General features: G+C 51.6%; 2 long non-coding RNA genes and 6 other non-coding genes across 11 annotated transcripts in view; all 8 read left to right on the top strand.

The window, feature by feature from the left end:
- Positions 1-1,076: 1,076 nt before the first annotated feature.
- On the top strand, positions 1,077-1,171 carry LOC121105590. Its single transcript, XR_005838199.1, has one exon. It is a non-coding gene; the product is annotated as a small nucleolar RNA SNORD116 (small nucleolar RNA).
- Positions 1,172-4,047: 2,876 nt separating this feature from the next.
- Positions 4,048-4,142, top strand: LOC121105589. Its single transcript, XR_005838198.1, has one exon. It is a non-coding gene; the product is annotated as a small nucleolar RNA SNORD116 (small nucleolar RNA).
- Positions 4,143-6,437: 2,295 nt separating this feature from the next.
- On the top strand, positions 6,438-9,214 carry LOC103677077. The gene is made up of 3 exons (XR_572313.2): positions 6,438-6,922; positions 8,180-8,254; positions 9,076-9,214. It is a non-coding gene; the product is annotated as an uncharacterized LOC103677077 (long non-coding RNA).
- On the top strand, positions 6,748-6,840 carry LOC121105606. Its single transcript, XR_005838215.1, has one exon. It is a non-coding gene; the product is annotated as a small nucleolar RNA SNORD116 (small nucleolar RNA).
- A 189-nt stretch (positions 9,215-9,403) lies between the features above and the next one.
- Positions 9,404-9,496, top strand: LOC121105605. The gene has a single exon (XR_005838214.1). It is a non-coding gene; the product is annotated as a small nucleolar RNA SNORD116 (small nucleolar RNA).
- Positions 9,497-11,586: 2,090 nt separating this feature from the next.
- Positions 11,587-24,541, top strand: part of LOC103677078 — a 52,778-nt gene continuing 39,823 nt past the window's right edge. For 2 of the 4 annotated variants that reach the window (XR_572317.2, XR_572314.2), the window contains exons 1-4: positions 11,587-11,708; positions 14,258-14,393; positions 22,695-22,827; positions 24,119-24,317. This is a non-coding gene — a long non-coding RNA (uncharacterized LOC103677078). Of the gene's footprint in view, positions 11,709-11,942; positions 12,069-14,257; positions 14,401-22,694; positions 22,828-24,118; positions 24,318-24,541 lie in introns of those variants that run through there. The other 2 variants (XR_572316.2, XR_572315.2) reach the window with 2 other exon arrangements.
- Positions 11,894-11,986, top strand: LOC121105603. The gene has a single exon (XR_005838212.1). It is a non-coding gene; the product is annotated as a small nucleolar RNA SNORD116 (small nucleolar RNA).
- LOC121105604 lies at positions 14,586-14,678 on the top strand. The gene has a single exon (XR_005838213.1). It is a non-coding gene; the product is annotated as a small nucleolar RNA SNORD116 (small nucleolar RNA).

The following is a 24,541-nucleotide window of genomic DNA, read 5'->3' as shown; positions in this document are numbered from 1 at the left end:
TAATAGCACTGGGACAGCTAGCAGGGTGACAGTCCGCGTTGATGCCACTCCTCCAGTGCGTCACTGGGTGTACGTAGAGAGGGCGTGTTATGCTTTGCCAGGGTAACTTTGAGACGTGGAGTCTCTGGCCATTTTCATCCACACCTAGGAGTCAAATGTGGCGCTCGTGGTTTCAGTGGCACCCATCTCATGCTGCTGCGAGGCAGGACGTGAGGCCAGGGATCCATGTACCAGGCAGGCTCTGTAGGGAGCTGAGGCTTCCACGCATGAGCACCCCTCCCCCGTGAGCCTACCCCCCCATCAGAATCACCCAGACCCGGCCCCACCGCCCTGCACGCACTCGACCACATGGCACACATGGACTACACGCAGTCACAAGACACCCCCCACACAACTCAGACACCCCGTCTGTGTGGTTACGCACAGGTGGGTGTGTATAGACACATACACACACACACTCGCACACACAGAGATACACACACACACTCAAACTCTCTCAGGCACTCAAACCTGCGGCCGTGCTGTTCTGTGCGCGTGGCATCACCCCCGGGCTGCAGCCAGCCCTAAGGCACAGAAGAGGGACAGGACAGGCAGGTGCAAGACTCACCCCCGGATCTGTTCTGAGCCGTCTGGCAAGCTGAGCACCAAGGTCCGTTTCTCACGTGTACGTTTGTATTGTCCACACTTCTCAGTAGTGGTGGCCACGCCAGGCTCGCCGTCGGCCTTCAAGACTAGGCCTTCCTGTCCTTGGATGTGCGGAGGTTGGCCGGGTCCCAGAGAAGTGTGGTCCCGGGTGGGCACGCTGTGGACGTCGGATCACGAAGACGGTAAGCCTTCCATTGTCTCACGTGGAACCATTGGTTGTAGGATTTCCTGCACCCACCTGAGAGGCCGCCAGTGCGCGGGTGCCTTCTGACGCGCTGGGTCTGGCTCCAAGAGAGGATTGACCGTTCCTCTTGCTCAGTGGCTTGACTCTGGTCGGTCCAGGCTGCTGGAGGGCTCTGAGGCCATTGGCTTACCCCTCTGAGCCATGCAGCCTGCCTCGTTCAATTGGCCAGGTGGCCCAAAATGTGCTCGGATCGATGATGACTCCCTCATTCTGCATTCCTTGGAAAAGCTGAACAAAATGAGTGAGAACTCCCTACCGTCGTTCTCATCGAAACTGAGGTCCGGCACGTTGTCTCCCCCAGGGCAGTTAGGAGTGAGGGACAGCTTCCCCTTGGCCACACTCCCACAGCCACCACAACGACCACTGCCATCACCTCCCCACCCCCAGCCCCACCCCCACCACCAACAGAAGCCCCACCAACCCCCAAAGGCCTTGGCATGGGAGAGCCTTGTGGAGGGCTCTGGGTCCAGGATGTGTTTCCCCATCCTAGCTGGGTGTTCACAGCTCAGATGTCCTTGTGGACTGGCCGGGCATTGGTGGCATGTCAGGCATCTGGCATCCCCATTGTAGGAGACCCATTGCGTGGCTTTGGCATGGGCCCTGGGAGCACCTGGCACAGAGCAGTGTGGGTCAGGGTGGCGCTTCAGGTAGAGCTCCTGGCGTTGTGTGCGTTGGGATCCTCACAGTGGCAGCTGCCCTGGGTCCAGAGGACAGCCGTGGCTGGTCAAGCCACGATAGGTACCTGTGCCCTTGGGCCCAGTGACGCACATGAAATGCCCCATGGGGTTGGCAGGAGGGCAGAGGCACTAGGCCAGGCCGCCCACCTTGACAGGACCTGAGAGTCTCCCAGTGGTCGCTCACTGCGGCCACATAGGGCCTGTGCTGTGGGCCCAGGGCAGGAGTGGAGCCACCGAGCTGCCTCTTGGCCTGGACAGGAATGGCAGGGACTAGGAAGGACCGCAGGCGGGTTGATCCCGCGCAGCTGCACCGCCCTAGGTTCTGGGTGTGTTCCGACAAAGCCCGTCATGGCTTCATGGGTTATGTGAGCCCCACCCCGCCCTTTCCTGTTTGGGGCAGACAATCGCCAGATAGCCAGGTCGGCTTCAGGGTGCCTTGTTGCGGAGCTGTGGTCCCCGACCGGTGTGCCCCTGGCATCTGCATCCCTGAGGAGGGGCGCTTCGGGGGCTTCGTCGCAGCGTCCCGGAGGGATGCGTTAACGATGACCCGTTGGCCGGCCGGGCCTGCGTTAGCTGGCTTAGTCCAGTGTGGCCGTGGGGACCTTGCCTCCATGGGCCCGGGGCTCCAGGGGTGAAAGGTGTTTTCCCGGGTGGGTCTGTTAGACTAGGGGCCAAGTGTCTCCCAATCTTGCTGGCCGGGGGGGCGGGATTGAGACCTCTCGGTGGTAGTGTTCGTGACAGGGAGGGTAGGGAAGGCCCCAAGTGTGCCGATGCTAGCCGGGCACAGTGCCCTGACAGGAGGGTTTGCTGGGCAAACATCCACCTCTCTTTGGGCAGGAGAGGTATCCTGCTTTCCTCACACCTCTCAGCTGCAGGGCAGTGGGCGGTGACCTCTGCGAGGGCCATGGTGCTGTGCCTGTGCTGAGAGAGGGGTCCTGCCTTGTGTCCCCTGGGACAGCAGACCGCAGCATCCACCATGCTTGTGGCTGTCCTGGCTGAAGATCCTTGCCCCCGATGTGTGATTCCCATTTGACCTCGGTGGTGGGGGGACATGCCATGAAGGCACAGAGACGCGGGCGTGGACCAAGCCGCTGAGTGACTGCCCCTTTCCTCAGAGTATGGGCCCCCGAAGCCTGCTGGCGGGGACACGCCCATGCCCTAGGTGGCAATGGGCCCTGGGTTCAGTCGGGTGGTGTGACGTCCCGTGTCTTGCCAAGGGCTGTGCCTCCTGCCCCGCGAGGGCATTTTGTCTGGGTGCATGGGACGCGGAGCCTGGCCTTGAATCCCCGGTCCCCTCACCTCAGTACAGCTTGGGTCGGTTTTGGCCCTCCACCTGGTGTCCAAGGGTGGCAGCCTTCCCATGGGCCCCTGGGTTTTCCCTGATGGTGGCTGAGGTTCTCTGCAGTGTAGTAGCGCTGGGACAGCTGGCAGGGTGACAGTCGGCCTCGACGTCGATCCTCCGGTGTGTCAGCGGGTGTACGTAGGGAGGACGTGCTGTGCTTCACCAGGGTGACTTTGAGACAGGGAGTCTCTGGCAATTTTCAGCTGTCCCTATGGGTCAAACGTGGTGCTCAGGGTTTCAGTGGCACCGATCTCGTGCTGCTGTGAGGCAGGACATGAGGCCAGGGATCCACGTACCGGGCAGGCTCCATGGGGAGCTGAGGCCTCCACACGTGAGCAACCCCCCGCATGCCTACCCTCCCCATCAGAATCACCCAGACCTAGCGCCACTCCCCTGCACGCACACGACCACACGATACACAGGGACTACACGTAGTCACAAGACACCCTCCCACAACAACACAGATGCCCCTTCCGCGGGCTCACACATGGGCAGGCACGTACAGACACACACACCCACACAATCGCACACACAGAGATACATACCCAACACTTAAGCTCACTCAGGCACTAAACCCCGCAGCTGTGCTGTTCTCTGCCCGTGGCATCACGCCCAGCAGCAGCCAGCCCTGTGGGACAGAGGGACAGGACAGGCAGGTGCAAGACTCACCCCCGGATCCGTTCCGAGCCATCCGGCTAGCTAAGCACGACGGTCCGTTTCTCACGCGTGCGTTTGTATCGTGCCCAATTCTCAGGTGTGGTGGCCACGCCAGGCTCACCGTCAGCCTGCAGGACTAGGACTTCCTGTCCTTGGATGTGTGGAGGTTTGCCGAGTACCCAGAAGAAGTGTGGTCCCGTGTGGGCAGGCTGCAGACATCGGATCGTGGAGACGGTAAGCCTTCCATTGTCTCAGGTGGAGCCATTGGCTGTAGGATTTCCCGCGCCCACCTGAGAGGATGCCAGTGCACGGGTGCCTTCTGACGCACTGGGTCTGGCTCCAAGAGAGGATTGACTGTTCCTCTTGGTCAGCGGCGTGGCTCTGGTCAGTCCAGGCACTGGAGGGCTCTGAGGCCATCGGCTTACCCCTCTGAGCCGCACAGCCTGCCTTGTTCAATTGGCCAGGCAGCCCAGAATGTGCTTGGATCGATGATGACTCCCTCATTCTGCATTCCTTGGAAAAGCTGAACAAAATGAGTGAGAACTCCCTACCGTCGTTCTCATCGAAACTGAGGTCCAGCACATTGTCTCCCCGAGAGCAGGAGTGAGGGAGAGCTTCCCCTCAGCCACACTCTCACAGCCACCGCAACCGCCACCACCACCACCTCCCCACCTGCACCCCCCAACCCCCCCCTCACCACAAGCCCCGCCAACCCCCAAGGGCCTCGGCCTGGGAGAGCCTTGCAGGGGGCTCAGGGTCTGGGAGGCGTTTCCCCATCTTAGCTGGGTGTTTACGGCATGGAGGTCCTCTTGGACTTAGCGGGCTTTGGTGGCCTGTCGAGCAGCTGGCATCCCCGTCGTAGGAGTCCCATTGTGCGGCGTTGGCACGGGCCCTGGGAGCCCCTGGCTCGGACCAACGGGGCCAGGGTGGCGCTTCAAGGAATGCTGCTGGTGTTGTGTGCTTTGGGAGCCTCGCGGCGGCAGCTGCCATGAATCCAAAGGAGAGCTCTGGGCCAGGCAAGCCGTGATAGGTGCCCTTGCCCTTGGTCCCCATGACGTGCGTGGAATGCCCCATGGGTTTGGCAGGAGGGCATAGGCACTAGGCCAGGCCGCTATCCTTGACAGGGCCTGAATGTCTCCCAGTGGTGCTCACTGTGGCCACGCAGGGCCTGTGCTGTGGGCCCAGGTAGAGAGTGGAGCCACAGAGTTGCCCCTAGCCTAGACAGGAATGTCAGGGACGGGGAAAGACCACAGGCGGGTTGATTCCACGCACCTGCGTGGCGCTAGGCTCTGGGTGTGTTCCGACACAGCCCGTCACGGCTCCATGGGTTGTGGGAGCCCCACCCCGCCCTTTCCGGGTCGGGGCGGCCAACTGATGATTGTCTTCCTCGTGCCTTTGTCCGGCGCCTGGGTCCCTGTCCAGTGTGTCCGTGGTATCTGCATCCCTGAAGAGTGGCACCTTGGGGGCGTCTTCGCACAGTCCCGGAGTGATGCGTTAGCAATGGCTCGCCGGCCGGCCAGGTCTGCATCAGCTGGCTTAGTCCATCTTGGCCCTGGAGATCTTCCTTTCTTCATGCCAGTAATGAGTACTTGAAATCAAAGGGCTTTCACTCGGGGGTACCAGATAAAGACTCGGAAGACATCTTTCGGATTCCAGCTGGAGGGCAGCGGGCACCACCTGGCAGAATCTGGGGTTGTGGCGGTGGGGAACAGTGCTGTGAGAATGGCTCCTTGACTAGGGGCATTTGAGGCTGTGGGTTCAGGGACCACATCGACGGGACATTCTGCCCTGTGCTTAGTCCCACAAATGATTCCCGTGTGTGTTGTTTGGGGTCGAGGTGGGCACCCCAGCTCCGGGAGGGCTGGTTCGTGTTCGAAGGCAGACCAGTGCTCCGGGTCACAGGCTCAGGCTCCAGTGGGTGGTGCCTCTCCTGGGAAGGATTGGGCAATGATACAGGCTTCCGTGGGTGACACTGGGATGGAGATTGATAAAACAGTGGGGTGAGAGCTTGAGGTCAGCGCTTGCACGGGCCCTGCTGTGAAGCCTGCCCAACTGGTGGGAAGTGACCTCCTGACAGATGGGTTTGTCGTTGGCACCTCAGCAATTGGGTTCTCTAGAGTCCTGGCTGGGCATTCTGTATGGAGCAAGGGATGGGATCTGGCCGCGGCAGGGAGGGCAGGAGCGTGGGAGGCCGTGAGCATGTCGTGGCCAGCTGTGGGAGGCCACTTGTGCCCCCTTGGCCCTCAGCACTGAAGCACCCTCCCTTGAAGGCCACAGCCTCACTGCTTCTGGGGCGGTTGCCCTTGAGCCAAGGGCAGTTCCCTTGGGCTAGCTTGCCGATGCCGTTCTGGGCCCACACGGCGTGCACCTCACTCTGGGGATGGGTATGTGTCTGGAGTGTGCCGGCTCTCTCCGAGGGGAGCCGCGGCTGTTGGGCAGAGGTGCTCCGGGCCAGAACAAAGACTGAGGGAGGGCAAGGTGGGCAAGATGCCCCTAGGGTCGAGCCGACCGTGGGTAGGAGAGTGGTGATGGGGTGCGTGGACTGGGGCCTCATTCCCATTCCATCACTCTGTGTCCAGGCTCCTCCTCCCTGCCCACACTCTTCCACCTCCCCCTTACCCTCCGGGGTCCCCTCCCCTTCTGCCCACCGTTCCCTCCAGCTGCCCACCCCCTAACCTGCGCCCCCATGCTGCGAAGTATCTGCGTGTGGGTATCTGTCTGCAGGCATGGGAGGAGCCCCAGAATCGTAGGGAGAGGCAGAGCAGCATATCCCCGCCACGTGGCACTGCCAGTGATGCCCACAGACCCGTCTGCCATGCTGAGGCGCACCTGTCTCTGCTCCCCACTTCCCAGGTGGAGTTGGCTTGACGCCGGTGTCCGTGAACATTTGCAAGCCCCATCCTGCCTGATCCGCCAAGCCCGGCGTGCCAGGCGAGAGCGCCCCGGGAGACACGGACTTTGTTGGCTGCGGTCACGTGGCTGTCGCTGGCGTAAGCGGTTAGCTGCTCTCCTCTGCCACAACCGACAGGCGTCCACCCGGCTTCCTCCTTGGACAAGGATGGCTCCCCTCGCCGCCTGGTGGCTTGGCCCTGGGTTCTCGCGAGGGCCGACATGTCTGAACTCACTGGCCGTCCCAGGCTGGAGCCCGGCACTTTGAACGTTGCGTGCCCTCAAATGTGCTCGGATCGATGATGACTCCCTACAAATGCATTCCTTGGAAATCTGAACAAAATGAGTGACAGTCCCTACCGTCGTCCTCATCGGAACTGAGGTCCAGCACGTGGCTCCACCCAGGAACTCAGAGTGAGGGACACACGCGGTGCCATAGCTTTGCTGGTAGCTGCGAGTGTGCACCAGGTTTGGAAGTCACCCCTCTCAGAGGCCTGGGAAATTCTCAGCGGTGGAGGGAGATCTGCCCCCACCCACAGGGGACTGGGCCCGGAGACCCGGGCCGCCTGGGCGCAACGGTCTGGCTGCTCCTAGAGCGGCTGCGGAGGGTGTGGGTGATGGAGGTTGTCTTAGCACACCACCTGCGTGCAGGCTGCCCTGGAGTCACTGAGCCTCTCCCTGCCATCGCTCACCCCTTGTCCGACCCCAGCCCTGGGCCTGGCCCCTGCTCCTCCTCTACGGTTGTGCTTTGTCAGCTCCAGGACATGGGACAGGAGAGGGGCCCCTGGTCCCGGGTAGGGCAGGTTTCCTCCCCAACTGCCCCGTGGCACAGGACAGGTGTCGTGCTGTGTTTGTAGGGTAGGCACTGTGTGCTTCGGGGCTGGGGAGGTCATCTGCGCTGACCACATGTCCTGGGGAAGAGTGTCCACCCGTGGGCCCTGGCCACAGTTGTTGGTGGCTTATATGCACGTGGAGTTGAGGTCAAAGGGCCGTGGCCCGCAGTTTGTGGGGGGGTTTGTTGGGGGTGGGTCCCTCAGCAGAGAGAGAGACAGCTAGAAGTATCGTCCTCTGAAGGACTTGACAATGAGACACGGTGTTTGGAGGCGGGGTGTTCCCCCACCGGGCCAGGTCTCCCCTGGTCGCAAGCTGGCAGGAGGGAGGGGTGCCTGGGTGACGGTGAGCCAGGGATGGCCGGGCACCTGTCCACTGTGGGTGTGACACTTTTCATTATGTGTGGAGACGGCAGTGCCTGGGAGTCTTAGTGGTGCCCCGCCGGGGTCCTGAAACCTGGCAGGTGGAATCTGGAAGCCAATGCCTTTTCACTGCCCTGCCTTCCTCTCCACATCCGTCCTCCACTGGCATGGCAGTGAATGGGTTCACAGAGAGGCTGCTTCAGGGTGGGAGGCCTGCCCACAAAAGCATCCCCAGAACTTTGGGGTTGCACCTGGAGGGCAGCGGGCACCACCAGTCGAAATCCGGCGGTGGTGGGTGGGGAAACGTGCCCCGAAATTGGGTCTTGGACTAGGGGCAGGTGATGTTGCAGGATCAGGGACCACATCGCCAGGACTTTCTGCCCTGTGGCCACACCCACAAATGGTTCTTATGTATGTGTTTGTGGCCAAGGTGGGCACCCCAGCCCCAGGGAGGGCTGGGTCATGTTCGTAGGCAGGTCAGTGCTGCCAGTCAAAGGCTCAGGCTCCTGTGGTTCGTGTCGTCCCTGGGCAGGATTGGGCCGTGACGCAGACCTCCGTGGGTGACACTGGAACACAGGCTGACAGGCCAGCGGCCTGAGAGAATGAGGTCAGTGCCTGCACGGGCCCTGCTCTGGAGCCCACCCAAATTGGTGGGAGGTGACCTCCTGCCAGATGGTTTTGTCGTTGGCACCTTGGCAACTGGGGTCTTGTGAGCCCTGCCTGGGCTTTCTGTATGGAGCAAGGGTTGGGATCTGGCCACGGCAGGGAGGGCAGGAGCGTGGGTGGCCGTGAGCGTGTCATGGCCAGCTGTGGGAGGCCACTTGTGCCCCCTCGGCCCTCGGCCCCGGAGGGTCCTCCCTGGAAGGCCCTGGCCTCACTGCCCCTGGGGCGGTTGCCCTTGAACCAAGGGCAGTTCCCTTGGGCTAGGTTGCCGTTGCCGTTTTTTGCCCGCACGGCATGCACCTCACTCTGGGGATGGGTATGTGCCTGAGGGGATCCGTGGCTGTTGGGCAGAGGTGCTCCGGGCCAGGAAAAAGCCTGAGGGAGGGCAAGGTCGGCGAGGTGCCCCTGGGGTCGAGCCAACCACAGGTAGGAAAGCGCTGATGGGGTGCATTGACTGGGGCCTCATTTCCATTCCATCACTCTGTGTCCAGGCTGGTCCTCCCTGCCCATACCCTTCCGCCTCCCTCTCCCCCTCTGGTGACCCCACCCCTTCTGCCCACCATTCCCTCCAGCTGCCCACTCCCTTGCCTGCGCCGCCATGGTGCGAAGGATCCGCATGTGGGTATCTGTCTGCAGGCACGGGAGGAGCCCCGGGATCGTAGGGAGAGGCAGAGCAGCATATCTCCTCTGCATGGCACTGACAGCGATGTGCACAGACCCGTCTGCCATGCTGAGGCGCACCTGTCTCTCCTCCCCACTTCCTAGGTGGAGCGGCATGATGCCGGTGTCCGTGAACATCTGCAAGCCCCATTCTGCCTGATCCACCAAGCCCTGCATGCCAGGCGAGAGCCCCCCGGGAGACGCGGGCTGTGTTGGCTGCAGTCACGTGGCAGTCACCAGCATAAGCGGTAAGCGCCTCTCCTCTGCCACAACCTACCAGGGTCCATCCGGCTGCCTCCTTGGACAAGGATGGCTCCCCTCGCCACCTGGTGGCTTGGCCCTGGGTTCTCGCGAGGGCCGACGTGTCTAAACTCACTGGCCGTCCCAGGCTGGAGCCCGGCACTTTGAACGTTGCGTGCCCTCAAATGTGCTCGGATCGATGATGACTCCCTACAAATGCATTCCTTGGAAATCTGAACAAAATGAGTGACAGTCCCTACCGTCGTCCTCATCGGAACTGAGGTCCAGCACGTGGCTCCACCCGGGAACTCAGAGTGAGGGACACACGCGGTGCCATAGCTTTGCTGGTAGCTGCGAGTGTGCACCAGGTTTGGAAGTCACCCCTCTCAGAGGCCCGGGAAATTCTCAGCGGTGGAGGGAGTCCCACCCCCACCCACAGGGGACTGGGCGCTGGGCCGCCTGGGCGCAACGGTCTGGGTGCTCCTAGAGCGTCTGTGGAGGGTGTGGGTGATGGAGGTCGACTTAGCACATCTCCCGCATGCGGGCTGCCCTAGAGTCACTGAGGCTTTCCCTGCCATCGCTCACCCCTTGTCCGACCCTGGCCCTGGGCCCTGCCCCTGCTCCTCCTCTACGCTTGTGCCTTGTCTGCTCCAGGGCATAGAGGTTTTGGACATGGTACAGGAGAAGGGCCCCAGGCCCCCATCAGGGCAGGTTTCCTCCCCAGCTGGCTTATGGGCACACTGTGGTGAGGCCAAGGGCCGTGGCCCGTGGAGAGAGTGGCGAGGGGGAGCCCTCAGCAGAGAGGGGGGCAACTAGAAGTGTTGTCCCAGGAACGACTCACCAGTGGGATGCGGGGTTTGGAGGCTGGGTGATCCCCCACTGGGCCAGGTCTCCCCTGGCTGCAAGCTGGTGGGAAGGAGGGCTGCCTGGGTGACAGTGAGCCAGGGGTGGCATGGCGCCCATCCACTGTGGATATGATGCATTTCATTGTGGGTAGGGGTGGCAGCACCTGGGCGTCTTGGTGGTGCCCGGCCGGGGTCCTGCAAGCTGGAAGGTCGAGTCTAGACGCCAATGCCCTTTCTACCACCCTGCCCTCCTCTCCATACCCACCCCTCGCTGGCATGGCAGTGAATGGGTTCCTGGAGAGGATGCTTCATTGTGGAAAGCCGGCCCACGTGAGCATCCCCAGAAAGTTGGGTTTGCAGCAGAGGGCAGTGGGTACCACCTGGTCATCTGGGGATGGGGGGATGGGGAACCGTGCCATGAGTATGACTCTTAGACCAGGGGCAGGTGAGACTACGGGATCAGGGACCGCGTCGGTTCCTGTGTGCGTGTGCTTGGGGCTGAGGTGGGCACCCCAGCCCCAGGGAGAGCTGGGTCGTGTTCGTAGGTGGATCAGTGCTCCCGGTCAAAGGATCGCGCTCCTGTGGGTCGTGTCACCCCTGGGCAGGATCGGGCCACGACGCAGGCCTCCATGGGTGACACTGGGATGAGGGCTGACACGCTAGCGGCGTGAGAGCAAGAGGTCAGCGTCTGCCCGGGCCCTGCTCTGGAGCCCGCCCGAAATGGTGGGAGGTGACCTCATGCCAGATGGGTTTGTCGTTGGCACCTCAGCAATTAGGGTCTCTCGAGCCCCAGCTGGGGTTTCTGTATAGAGCAAGGGATGGGATCTGGCCGCGGCAGGGATGGCAGGAGTGTGGGTGGCCGTGAGCGCGTCGTGCCCAGCTGCGGGAGGCCACTTGTGCCCCCTTGGCCTTTGGCCCAGAAGGGTCCTCCACGGAAAGCCCCGGCCTCACTCCTCCTGGGGCAGTTGCCCTTGAACCGAGGGCAGTTCCCTTGGTCTAGTTTGCCGATGCCGTTTTTTGTCTGCACGGCGTGCATCTTGCTCTGGGGACAGGTATGTGTCAGGAGTGTGCTGATCCCTTTGAGGGGGGCTGTGGCTGTTGGGTGGAGGTGCTCCGGGCTGGGACAAAGACTGAGGGAGGGCAAGGTGGGCAAGATGCCCCTAGGGCCGAGTGGACCCCAGGTAGGGGACCGGTGATGGGTTGCGTGGACTGGAGCCTCATTTCCATTCCATCACTCTGTGTGCAGCTGGTCTGCCATGCTCACACACTTCCACCTCCCCTCCCCCTCGGGCGACCTCCTCCCCTTCCGCCCAGCCCCCCACCCCCTATCCCAGCGTCCCTATGCTGCAATGCATGCACGTGTGGACATTTGTCTGCAGGCACGGGAGGAGCCCCAGGATCGTAGGGAGAGGCAGAGCAGCATATCCCCGCCACGTGACACTCCGGGTGATGCCCTCAGGCCCATCTGCCATGCTGAGGCGAACCTGTCTCTTCTCCCCACTTCCCAGGTGGAGTTGGCTGGACGCCAGTGTTCATGACCCTCAGCGAGCCCCCATTCTGCCTGATCCTCCAAGCCCGGCCTGCCAGGCGAGGACGTGCCAGGAGACGCGGGCTGTGTTGGCTGTGGTCACATGGCAGTCGCCGGAGTAAGCGGTAAGCAGCTGTTTTCTGCCACAACCAACCGGGGCCTATCCGGCTGCCTCCTTGGACGAGGATGACTCCCTTTGCCACCCGGTGGCTTGGCCCTGGGTTCTCGCAAGGGCCGACATGTCTGAACTCACTGGCCGTCCCAGGCTGGAGCCCGGCACTTTGAACGTTGTGTGCCCTCAAACGTGCTCGGATCGATGATGACTCCCTACAAATGCATTCCTTGGAAATCTGAACAAAATGAGTGACAATCTCTACCGTCGTCCTCATCGGAACTGAGGTCCAGCACGTGGCTCCACCCGGGAACTCAGAGTGAGGGACACACGCGGTGCCATAGCTTTGCTGGTAGCTGCGAGTGTGCACCAGGTTTGGAAGTCACCCCTCTCAGAGGCCCGGGGGTCTCAGAGGTGGAGGGAGACCTGCCCCCATCCATAGGGGACTGGGTGCAGCGACCCAGGCTGCCTGAGTGCAATGGCCTGACCGCTCCCAGTGCACCCCGGGAGGGTGTGGGTGTCGGAGGTTGGCTTAGTACGCCACCTACATGCGGGCTGCCCTGGAGTCACTGAGGCTCTCCCTGCCACCGCTCACCCCTACCGCGGCCGAAGGCCTGCCTCCAACCAATGTCCCTTGCCCCCGCTGCCCCCGTACCCTTGTGCCTTATCTGCTCCAGGGCAGAGAGGTTATGGACATGGGACAGGAGAAGAGCCCCGGGCCCTGGGCCCCGGGTCAGGGCAGCCTTCCTCCCCAGCTGCTCTGTGGCAGAGGGCACGTGTAATGCTGTAGTGGTACTCCTGGCTCTGAGTGCTTCGGGGCTGGGGAGGTCAGCTGCGCTACCCGCATGTCCTGGGCAAGAGAATCCACCCATGGGCCGAGACCACAGTAGTTGGTTTGCTTATGGGCACTTGGGGTGAGGCCAAAGGCCATTGCCCGCGGCAGAGGGGGTTGTGGGCAAAGCTTCGTCAGAGAGAGAGGCAGCTAGAAGCGTCATCCCAGGAACAACTGGGTAGTGGGACTTGGGTTTGGAGGCAGGGTGATCCCTCACTGGGCCAGGTGTCCCCTGGCCGCAAGCTGGCGGGAGGGAGGGGTGCCTTGGTGACGGTGAGCCAGGGACGGCAGGGCACCTGTCCACTGCAGGTGTGACACGTTTCATTGTGGGTAGAGGCGGCAGTGCCTGGGAGTCTTGGTGGTGCCCCGCTGGGGTCCTGAAACCTGGCAGGTGGAATCTGGAAGCCAATGCCTTTTCACCGCCCTGCTTTCCTCTCCACACCCATCCTCCACTGGCATGGCAGTAAATGGGTTCACAGAGAGGCTGCTTCAGGGTTGGAAGCTGGCCCACATAAGCATCCCCAGAACTTTGGGTTTTTGCTGGAGGGCAGCGGGCTCCACCTGGCGAAATCCGGGGGTGGGGGGTGGGGAAATGTGTCACGAGAATGGCTCTTAAACTAGGGGCAGGCGAGGCTGCGGGATCAGGGACCTCGTTGCCAGGACTTTCTGCCCTGTGGCCACACCCACAAATGGTTCTTGTGTGTGTGTGTTTGTGGCCAAGGTGGGCACCCCAGCCCCAAGGAGGGCTGGGTCATGTTCGTAGGCAGGTCAGTGCTGCCGGTCAAAGGCTCAGGCTCCTGTGGGTCGTGTCGTCCCTGGGTAGGATTGGGCCATGACGCAGGCCTCCGTGGGTGACACTGGAACACAGGCTGACATGCCAGCGGCCTGAGAGAATAAGGTCAGTGCCTGTACAGGCCCTGCTCTGGAGCCCACCCAAACTGGTGGGAGGTGACCTCCTGCCAGATGGGTTTGTCGTTGGCACCTCAGCAACTGGGGTCTCTTGAGCCCTGCTTGGGCTTTCTGTATGGAGCAAGGGTTGGGATCTGGCTGCGGCAGGGAGGGCAGGAGCATGGGTGGCCGTGAGCGCGTCGTGGCCTGCTGTGGGAGGCCACTTGTGCCCCCTTGGCCCTCGCCCAGAAGCGTCCTCCCCGGAAGGCCCTGGCCTCACTGCCCCTGGGGCGGTTGCCCTTGAACTGAGGGCAGTTCCCTTGGGCTAGCTTGCCGATGCCGTTTTGTGCTCGCAAGGCGTGCACCTCACTCTGGGGACTGGTATGTGTCTGGAGTGTGCCGGCTCTCTCCGAGGGGGACCGCGGCTGTTGGGCGGAGGTGCTCCGGGTCAGAACAAAGACTTGAGGGAGGGCAAGGTGGGCAAGATGCCCCTAGGGTCGAGCGGACCACAGGTAGGAGAGTGGTGATGCGGTACGTGGACTGGGGCCTCATTTCCATTCCATCACTCTGTGTCCAGGCTCCTCCTCCCTGCCCACAGCCTTCCACCTCCCCTTCCGGCAACCCCTTCCCCTTCTGCCCATCGTTCCCTCCAGCTGTCCACCCCCTAGCCTGCGCCCCCATGCTGCCACGGATCCACATGTGGGTGTCCGCAGGCACGGGAGGAGCCCCGGGATCGTAGGGAGAGACAGAGCAGCATATCCCCGCCACGTGGCACTGCCAGCGATCCCCAGATGCCCCTCTGCGATACAAAGGCGCACCTGTCTCTCCTCCCCACTTCCCAGGTGGAGTTGGCTTGATGCTGGTGTCTGTGACCGTCGGCGAGCACCATTCTGCCTGATCCGCCAAGCCCCGCGTGCCAGGCGAGAGCGCCCCGGAGATGCGGGCTGTGTTGGCTGCGGTCACGTGGCAGTCACCAGTGTAAGTGGTAAGCGGCTCTCCTCTGCCACAACCAACTGGGGCCTATCCGGCTTCCTCCTTGGACAAGGATGGCTCCCTTCGCCGCCTGGTGGCTTGGTCCTGGGTTCTCGCGAGGGCCGACATGTCTGAACTCACTGGCTGTCCCAGGCTGGAGCCCGGCACTTTTAACATTGCATGCCCTCAAACGTGCTCGGATCGATGATGACTCCCTACAAATGCATTCCTTGGAAATCTGAACAAAATGAGTGACAGTCCCTACCGTCGTCCTCATCGGAACTGAGGTCCAGCACGTGGCTCCACCCAGGAACTCAGAGTGAGGGACACACGCGGTGCCATAGCTTTGCTGGTAGCTGCGAGTGTGCGCCAGGTTTGGAAGGCACTCCTCTCTGAGGCCTGGGAAATTCTCAGCGGTGGAGGGAGTCCCGCCCCCACCCATAGGGGACTGGGCGTGGGTCCCCGGGCCGCCCGGGCGTAAAGGTCTGGCTGCTCCTAGAGCGGCTGTGGAGGGTGTGGGTGATGGTCGTCTTAGCACATCTCCCACATGCGAGCTGCCCTGGAGTCACTGAGGCTCTCCTCGCCACCGCTCACCCCTTCCCCGACCCTGGCCCTGGGACCTGCCCCTGCTCCTCCCTTGCCCCCGCTTCCCCCGTACCCTTGTGCCTTGTCCGCTCCAGGGCAGAGAGGTTTTGGACTAGGTGAGGACAAGGGTCCTGTGCCTTACTGGGTGAGGTTTCATCCTCAACTGCTCCGTGGCCTATGGTATGTATCTTGCTCTGTAGTTTCCCGGTTTTGTTTGGCTACATAAATCTAGTGGCCTTGGGGTTTGGGTCGTTTAGCTAATTGAGTGTCCTCCCTGAGTGATAGCCTCATGTAGGAGTGCATTTATTTGCATCTTTTTTCCTTTTTTCCCTTAAAAAAAATATTTTTATTTTTTTAGTCTGAGTGTTGTCTTTACCCCCTTAGGTAGGATTATAGTATTATTGATTCTTTGTTTTTAATTTTTTTAACACGCTACTTATGTCATTGTGTTTTGTGTTTTTTTGTCCTCTTCCTTTGTGTATCCTACACATTTTTTTGTTTTGTGGTTTTCCTTTTCCTGATTCCATATATGAAGTTTATTCTCTTATTTCTTAGAAATTGTCCATAGTTTAGTTCTTTAGGCTTTTTTGTGTTAATTTTGCCTTCCTTCCATGATACTTTTGTTTATATATTTGTGTTTTAGGTTTGATTTCACATCATATTATTGATATTCCCCAATTAAGATGTGAATCATTTAGCAAAATGAATTACTTTTATGAAATATTTTTTTTCTAAATATCTTGGCATTGAAATTTTCCAATCCTTTTTGCATTTTTTTTCCAATGGAACATATTGCATTGTGTTTTTCTTATTAACTGTGCTTTTAAATATCTTTGTACAGTTCAAGTCATCATCTTACTTCAATTGCTATCATTCCTGAGATGCCACTTTTGATGATCACAGTGTCATTTTTTTGTGGTCTTGTTCTGTCTTTCAAGTGCAGTTCTTTTGAATGGTACCTCAGGTTGTCTGTCCACATTTCTTAAAATTTGTACTTGGAACAGTATACTCAATAACTCTTTTAGTTTCCATGGAAGGTAGTGGATTTTACTGAAGTGTATCTCTTATATTTAGGTTGTACAAGTGTGTCAAACTCACATTCCCCTATTGGTAGTCATTAGTCTTCACATATGTGATTACTCATTGTAAGTACAGGAAGCTTTATATAACTAATATATTTTGAGTCGATGAATATCACTCATATTTCACTTTCTACTTACACACAAACATATCCTTCTATGATTTTCCATTGTCAGTTATTTGTAAAATGTTAATGGAATTGAACCTTTTCTCATTTGTTTTCCAAATGTCCTTTTGTTACTGAAATGTCAAATGAATAATTTTTGTATTTGTTAGTGAAATCATATTTTTAGGTTAATACTACTAATTTAGTTATCTGTTTGACTTTCATTATGTTATCATGTTTTCTAATAAGGTCATATTGAGATTCTTAATTTCTTATCACATTTTAATTTTGTCAATGTTTTTAGACTAAGTTCTTTTTTCCAAGATTGGATAAACTCTGTTGATTCATACTAGGTTCATTTAATGTCTTCCTGTTTTGTCAACCTCATAATGAGCCTATTCTGTGAAGTTTTTGTATCATTTTTAAAGTTTCTTTTTCTTTCTTTCTTTCTTTCTTTCTTTCTTTCTTTCTTTCTTTCTTTCCAATTTCTTTTTGTTATCTGATGTTAGCTTTATTTTATTTTGTTTCCACAGATCATGTAGTTACAAGGTAAAAATGTTTATCATCACTGATTTTAAATCTTTGTGAGACTAACACATCATGGTTTTCAATCTTTTGTTAGTATCTGTTGATTTTCTCTTCTCATTCTATTTATACTGTGAGGAATTATAATCTACTGAGTCATTCATGCTTTCTGTCTTTTATTTCCAGAATTTTGCTCTTTTCTTCTTAAAATATTTAAAATTATCCACATAAATTAATTAATACAGTTGAATTTAAATGAATGTACACAGTGAATTTTACTATCCTTTGCTTGGTTTACAAATTACATTATTTTCATTTTTATATGTATTTATTACTATAGTTAAGATGAACAGAATTGGGTTTCATATGAGTTTATCCTTGACATATTACATGAAGGAGCTCTTCGGGTAGTTCTGCCAAAATATATTCAAAGGCCAATGGGAATTCTCACATCAGTAAGCATTTTGTCCCGAAGATCCTGACATTCTTCCCAGGGTATTGTACCACTTCAATGATGATGAGACTCTGGCTATTCTAATCAGCTCTAGGTCATCAGTGATTCTGGTTTCCATGATCAAGTTAGTGTGGATCAGTATCTCCTAGGGTAACAGAATCTTGAATGCTCAGTGTCTGCCACGTATCTCATTCTGATGGTCCCTTTTATAAATGTTCCTGGATAAATGATGACTCCACAAATAGATCTTTTTGGAATATGAACAAAGTAAGTAACAAAAATAACTTCTGTGAGCTGAGGACCACCCCGTGGGTCATGTTAAACAAAGATGTGGAGGGCAATTCAGTTTGGTCACAAAGTGTTACCAAAAAAAACCCCAAAAAACAAACAAAACACAAAACCAGTACTGTGGTATTTGAAAAATAACATACTGGCATGTGCTAGAGGAAATGGATTATAGAAAGGTCTATATGACCAATTGCAGAATATTAACTCTTGGCTGCCAGTAGCTACACATAAGTCATAAATAGACCCTGCGGAACCACCACTTAAATAATGAGTCCCATGAGAAATGTTTGCGACTACATTTGATCTATTTACGTGTTTGAGCTGTCAGGAATCTTCTGAGTCCTGGTCAGTATCTCTATTGTGATTAGATTATCAAAATCTAAAGATATTATGAAATTTTACTTACCATTTTCTATTAAGTGGAACAATTGTATTTAAATTGAAAAGTAGATACCTATGTGGAATCTTCATAGTATATTTTAATTTGCTCATCATCCCAGTCACTAGAGATGATTGGAACAGTTGTTTACACATTGTTTTCTTTGTTTTTTCTATAATCTGAGCAAGAAATTTCATATACTTTCAAGTGATGGCTTTAACTACAGGATAGATTAAACATTTTTAGATATGAGATGGTTATATTTAAAATTCTTGGATTCTTCCATGAATTTCATTGGCCACATTTATATATCATCAATGGGTTTCTAATATGTTTAGAGAGACACCCTAGTTACGATACATGATTTTGCATGAGTGTGCTGGAGATATTTTGAGAAAAATATCTTAGAAAGAATTATTTCTGTACTACTTTGATCAAAATTGTGATCAATCATTCTTGTCATCAGAAGGTTCAGTGAATATCCATTATGAATTCTTATAACTTTTTATAACTAAATACTCCATTAGGAAAATTTTGTTTTGTAACTACTCTAATTTTCTATGTACTTTGTAGACTGGGTGTACTATTAGAATTCCATGGAATCTCATCACTGCACCAATGAAAGTGCTGATTTTGAAGTGCTCCCTTATCTGGGAAGGAACAAAACAATATGCTTCTGATATAACACACAGTTTATAGTAAATTTATGTATCTCTGTTGTCTTATTATTTTTAAGTATTCAAAAATTAAATTGAGTTAGTGGATAATTGGTTAAAACAAACTGTTATTAGCATGAATAATCTGTTGTGTTATATGAAGCTTCAGTCTCCTTTATTTTTCAGATTTTACTCTTTCCTCTACTTTGAATAACCAGAAACATCCTAGAGGAATAATAAATTAGTATATTTTTACATAAATGTACACAGTGAGTCTTCTTGTCTTATGCAATTTTGGCAAATGGTCATATATACCTTTTATCTTTCTACATTTATAATTTTACCATAGGCAAGTGTGGACCAAAAACTGGGTTTCATATATATGAGTTTATTCTTTCTCCTTGATGTATGCCATGAAGGAAAGTATTGGGAATAATTCTGCCTCCCATCCTTAAGGGCCATTGGGAATTTTAACATCAGTAAGCATTTTGTCTTGAAAGTGCTGACATTCCTCTTAGAGAATCATAACACCTCAATACGAGTAAGACTGGTTGTGTTAGTCAGCCATGGGGCTGGGTCAGCATTTCCTAGGGTGATAGAATCCTGATTACTCTAGTGTTTGTCACATATCTCATTCGAAATATCTATTTTATAAATATGCCTATATCAGTAAAGACTTCAAAAATGGATCTTGTAGAAATCTGAACAAAATGGGTAACAAATCACTTCTATAAACTGAGCTCCAGCATAGGGACCATGCAAGGCAAAAACTGTGTGGAGAAGTCAATTGGTGAGGTAGTAGTACTAACAAGGTAGTTGAAAGCTACCTGATTGCATAAATTAAGGGAAATTAATTGTCTAGTCCATAAATATCTAATTGTTGGGTAAAATGGCAACATTTTATTTGCTTCATGGATAGTTTCCATATACTCATAGTAAACAGACCATGGAGAACCAACACATGAGTAATAACTCAGTGGAAAATGGCTGTACGTACCCTTAAGATATCAATGCTATTTTCTTAGATGACACAGTCTTCTGGATGAGAAGCTGTCTATTGAGGTCTATTAGAGTGCCTATTTGAAAAAACTTATAAGTCTTATTTGGCCTTTATCCCTTTTTAAAAAAAATTTTTATTGCGTTATGTTCATCACCATACAGTACATCCTTAGTTTTTGATGTAGTGTTCCGTGATTCATTGTTTGCATATAACAACCAGTGCTCCATGCAACACGTGCCCTCCTTAATACCCATCACTGGCCTATCCCAATCCCCTACCCTCCTCCCCTCTGAAACCTACCCTAAGTTTGTTTCCCAGAGTCCATAGTCTCTCGTGGTTCATTCCCCTTTCTGTTTACCCCCCTGGACCGTACTGGAGGAGATTATGCTAAGTGAAATAAGTCAAGCAGAGAAAGACAATTATCATATGGTTTAACTCATCTGTGGAACATAAGGAATAGCAGGGAGATTGGTAGGAGAAGGAAGGGAATACTGAAGGGGTGGCCTTAATCTCTTAAGTAAAACAAACAGATGGTAATTGTAGAGTTGTTTTTATTCCTTTGAATGTTTGAGAATGTATTTTAATGAGACTGATGATACAGTTACAGGAAGTGGAATAGCTTTTTTTTTTCTTCCTATCATCCTGGGGGCAATTTTCTAGACATTTGAGTAAAGGGTTCAGGTAGATGGTACATGAAACATTTTTTAAATAATAAAATAAATAAATTTATCATTTTTGGTAATCAAGATAGATTTCACTGGCTAATATTTCTTCAGCCAATTTTATATGTATTTAAAGGTGAATTATAGTCATAATGAATGATGCTGAGGGGGATAATTGGGGAAACTTTGACACCAGTGTCTTCTAAATAAAAGACTTTCTATGCTACTCTGTTTCAAGGAGTGAGTATAATTTTCTTGTCATGTAGGTTGTTACATGCATATATATACTTAATTCCTGGGAACCTACTAATTGTAAATATTCAATTAAGAAGGTTTTATTTTCAACTTCCCTACCTTCCCCCAAGCATTATTTGTTGGAAATGACATTTTAAGTGCTTGAAATTTTTCCTTCCACACCATTGGAAGTGTTGAGGTTGTTACTTTTACAAATTTCCCTTTCTAGAAATGATCAGAACACTGATTTCCAAAGGTAGCATTACAATTTTTAATAAATCTATTTTTCATGGATCGCTCATTTATTTTTTAAGTATTTATTATTTTTATTATTATTATTATTATTATTATTCTATGTTAGTCACCATACAGTACTTCATTAGTTTTTGATGTAATGTTCCATGATTCATGGTTTGCATATAACACCCAGCATTCATTGCAATACATACTCTCCTTAATACCCATCACCAGGCTAACCCATCCCCCCACCTCCTCCCTTCTGAAACCCTCAGTTTGTTTCCCAGAGTCCATAGTCTCTCATGGTTTGTCTCCCCATCTGATTTCCCACCCGTCATTTTTTTCTTTCTTCTCCTAATGTCCTCCATGCTATTCTTTATGTTCCACATGTAAGTGAAACCATATGATAATTGTCTTTCTCTGCTTGATTTATTTCATTTAACATAATCCCCTCCAGTTCCATCCATGTTGATGCAAATGGTGGGTGTTCATTCTTTCTGATGGCTGAGTAATATTCCATTGTATATATAGACCTCATGTTCTTTATCTATTCATCTGTTGGAGGGCATCTCTGCTCCTTCCACAGTTTGGCTATTGTGGACATTGCTGCTACGAACATTGGGGTGTGTGTGGACCTTCTTTACACTACATCTGTATCTTTGGGGTAAATACCCAGTAGTGCAATTGATGGGTTATAGGGTAGCTCTATTTTTAACTTTTTGAGGAACCTACTAACTGTTTTCCAAAGTGGCTGTACCAACTTGCATTCTCACCAACAGTGTAAGAGGGTTCCCCTTTCTCCACATCCTCTCCAACATTTGTTGTTTTCTGTTTTGTTAATTTTTGCCATTCTAACTGGTGTAAGGTGGTATCTTAGTGTGGTCTTGATTTGAATTTCCCTGATGGCTAATGATTTTGAACATTTTTTCATGTGTCTGTTAGCCATTCGTATGTCTTCTTTAGAGAATTGTCTGTTCATGTCTTCTGCCCATTTTTTGACTTGATTATTTTTTTTGGGGTGTTGAGTTTGAGAAGTTCTTTGTAGATCTTGGATACCAGCCCTTTATCTATAGTGTCATTTGCAAATATCTTCTCTCATTCCGTGGGTTTCCTCTTTGTTTTGTTGACTGTTTCCTTTGCAATGCAGAAGCTTTTTATCTTGACGGAGTCCTAAAAGTTCATTTTTGCTTTTGTTTCCCTTGCCTTTGGAGATGTGTCTTGAAAGAAGTTGCTGAGGCCAATGTCAAAGAGGTTACTGCCTATGTTCTCCTCTAGGATTTTGATGGTTTCCTGTTTTTCAAAGAGCTGGAACAAACAATCTTAAATTCGTATGGAACCATAAAAGACCCTGAATCGCCAAGGAAATGTTGAAAAAGAAAAAAAAAAAAAACTGGAGGCATCACGTTGCCTGATTTCATTCTATATTACAAAGCTGTGATCTCTAAGACAGTGTGGTACTGGCAAAAAAAAAAAAAAAAAAAGATAAATCAGTGGAACAGAATAGAGAGCCAAGATATGGACCCTCAACTCTATGGTCAAATAATCTTCAATAAATCAGGAAAAAACATCCAATGGAAAAAAGACAGTCCCTTAAATAAATGGTGCTGGGAAAATTGGACAGCTAAATACAGAAGAATGAAACTCGACAATTCTCTTACACCATACACAAAGATAAACTCAAAATGGATGAAAGACCTCAATGTGAGACAGATATCCATCAAAATCCTAAGTTTTTATTTATATTCCAGTTAGTTAACATACAGTGTATTATCAGTTTCAGGTGTACACTATATTGATTCAACAGTTTCATTCAACATCCGGTGCTCATCACAGCAAGTGCCCTCCTTTTTTAAACTATTTAATAATATAATTGGTTTTGCAAAAGTTCTGTGAAACTAACAAATGTGGTGTTTAATAATTTGTGAAGTCATCTGGGGATTCTGTTTCATTTATTTCCAGGAATAATATCAGAAAAATCCTAAGAGTAGTAAATTAGTATATTTTATGTGCAGGTATGTAATGAACAATACAGTCTTTTCTGTGGTTGACAAATGGACATGTATACTTCTTATATTTTCCTATTTTTACTCTATTTTCACAGGTCAATGTAAACTAAAACCTGGTTTCATATGAATAAAAAATTATCCCTTCCTCTTGAAATGTGACAAGGAAGAAAATATTGGGACTGATTCTACCATCTTATTCCTCAAGATCCAGTAGAAATTCTACCACCAGTAAGCATTTCATCTTGAAAATACTGACATTTCTCTTTAAGACACTCTAACACTCCTACTATAATAAGACTCTGCTGTGCTAGTCAGCCATGAGGCTGGATCATTATCTGTGATGACTAGTCTCCATGAGTGAATACTATGGGTTAGTGTGTCCCAGGGTGAAATAATCTGGAGTGCTCAGTGTCTGCCACATATATCAGGATCACGATTTTTTTTTCTTTTCAACCATTAAGTTTATTTTATTTTTAATTTTTTGTATTATGTTCAGTTAGCCACTGTATAGTACATCATTAGTTTTTAGTTATGTATGACACCCACTGCTCATCCTTAATACCCTTAATACCCATCACCCTGTTACCCCCTCCTCCCAGCCCCCTCCCCTCTGAAACTCTCAGTCCATTTCCCAGGGTCCATAGTCTCTCATGGTTTGTCTCCCTCTCTGATTTCTTCCCCTTCAGATTTCCCTCTTTTCCTCTAAGGTCCTCTGTGCTATTGCTTATGTTCCATATATGAGTGAAACCATACGATAATTGTCTTTCTCTGCTTGGTTTATTTCATTTAACATAATCCTCTCCAGTTCCATCCATGTCGATGCAAATGGTGGGTATTCATTTTTTCTGATGGCTGAATAATATTCCATTGTATAGGTAGACCACATCTTCTTTATCCATTTGTTTGTTGAAGGGCATCTTGGCTCCTTCCATAGTTGGGCTATTGTGGACAATGCTGTTTTGAACATTGGGGTGCATGTGGCCCTTCTTTTCACTATATCTGTATCTTTGGGGGTGAATTCCTAGTACTGCAATTGCTGGGTCATAGGGTAGCTCTATTTTTAACATCTTGAGGAACCTCCATACTGTTTTTTAAAGTGGCTGAAACAGCGTGCATTCCCACCAACAGTGTAGGAGTGTTCCCCTTTCTCCACATCCTCTCCAACATTTATTGTTTCTTGTTTTGTTAATTTTTGACATTCTAACTGGTGTAAGATGCTATCTCACTGTGGTCTTGATTTGTATTTCCCTGATGGCTAGTGATGTGGAGCATTTTTCATGATTTTTTTAAAAAACAAATGTCCTTAGATCTTTTATTATTGGGGTCTGAACAAAATGAGTGACATAGTCACTTCTGTAAACTGAGGTCTAGCACAAGAGATCATGCTAGGCAAAAATGTGAGGGCGGTTCAGTTTGGTCAGCTGGTATGACTAGTAGGGACTATGGTAATTGAATTCTACCCTGACTGCATATATTAAGGTAATAAATTATACAAAGATCTTTTCAATTTCTGATTTAGGAATGACATGGCAACTTTTTGAGTACTTGGATAGCAGCATCCATACATTTGTTGTAACCAGACCCTGGAGAACCAGCATGTGATGAGAGAGACCGGTGGTAAATGGTTATGCCTACCTTTGAGCTATTCACACATTTTTATTACATGCAAGAATCTTTAGGGTGAAGAGCAATTGGCTGAGATTGACTGGGTAATCAAGGTAAAGGATATGAGTCTTTGCTTCTTTATCTCTTAAATAAAAGCAATATAGAAATTGAAGAGTAGCTTCTATTTGTCAAAATATCTTAGAGGATGTTTTAATTTCCTTGCTGATGAGGTCACAAGAATTAGAATACTATGTTTCCCCTTGTCACCCAAACAGAAATGTTCTAGACATTTGGGCTGTGGACTCAAGTAGATGCTGCACTAGACATTTTTAATTAT

The sequence above is a fragment of the Ursus maritimus genome, unplaced genomic scaffold, assembly GCF_017311325.1.
Source record: "Ursus maritimus isolate PB19 unplaced genomic scaffold, ASM1731132v1 scaffold_27, whole genome shotgun sequence".
Classification (NCBI taxonomy): domain Eukaryota; kingdom Metazoa; phylum Chordata; class Mammalia; order Carnivora; family Ursidae; genus Ursus; species Ursus maritimus.
Note: the sequence above shows the minus strand (reverse complement) of the source record. Positions and strands in the feature narration are given on the sequence as shown.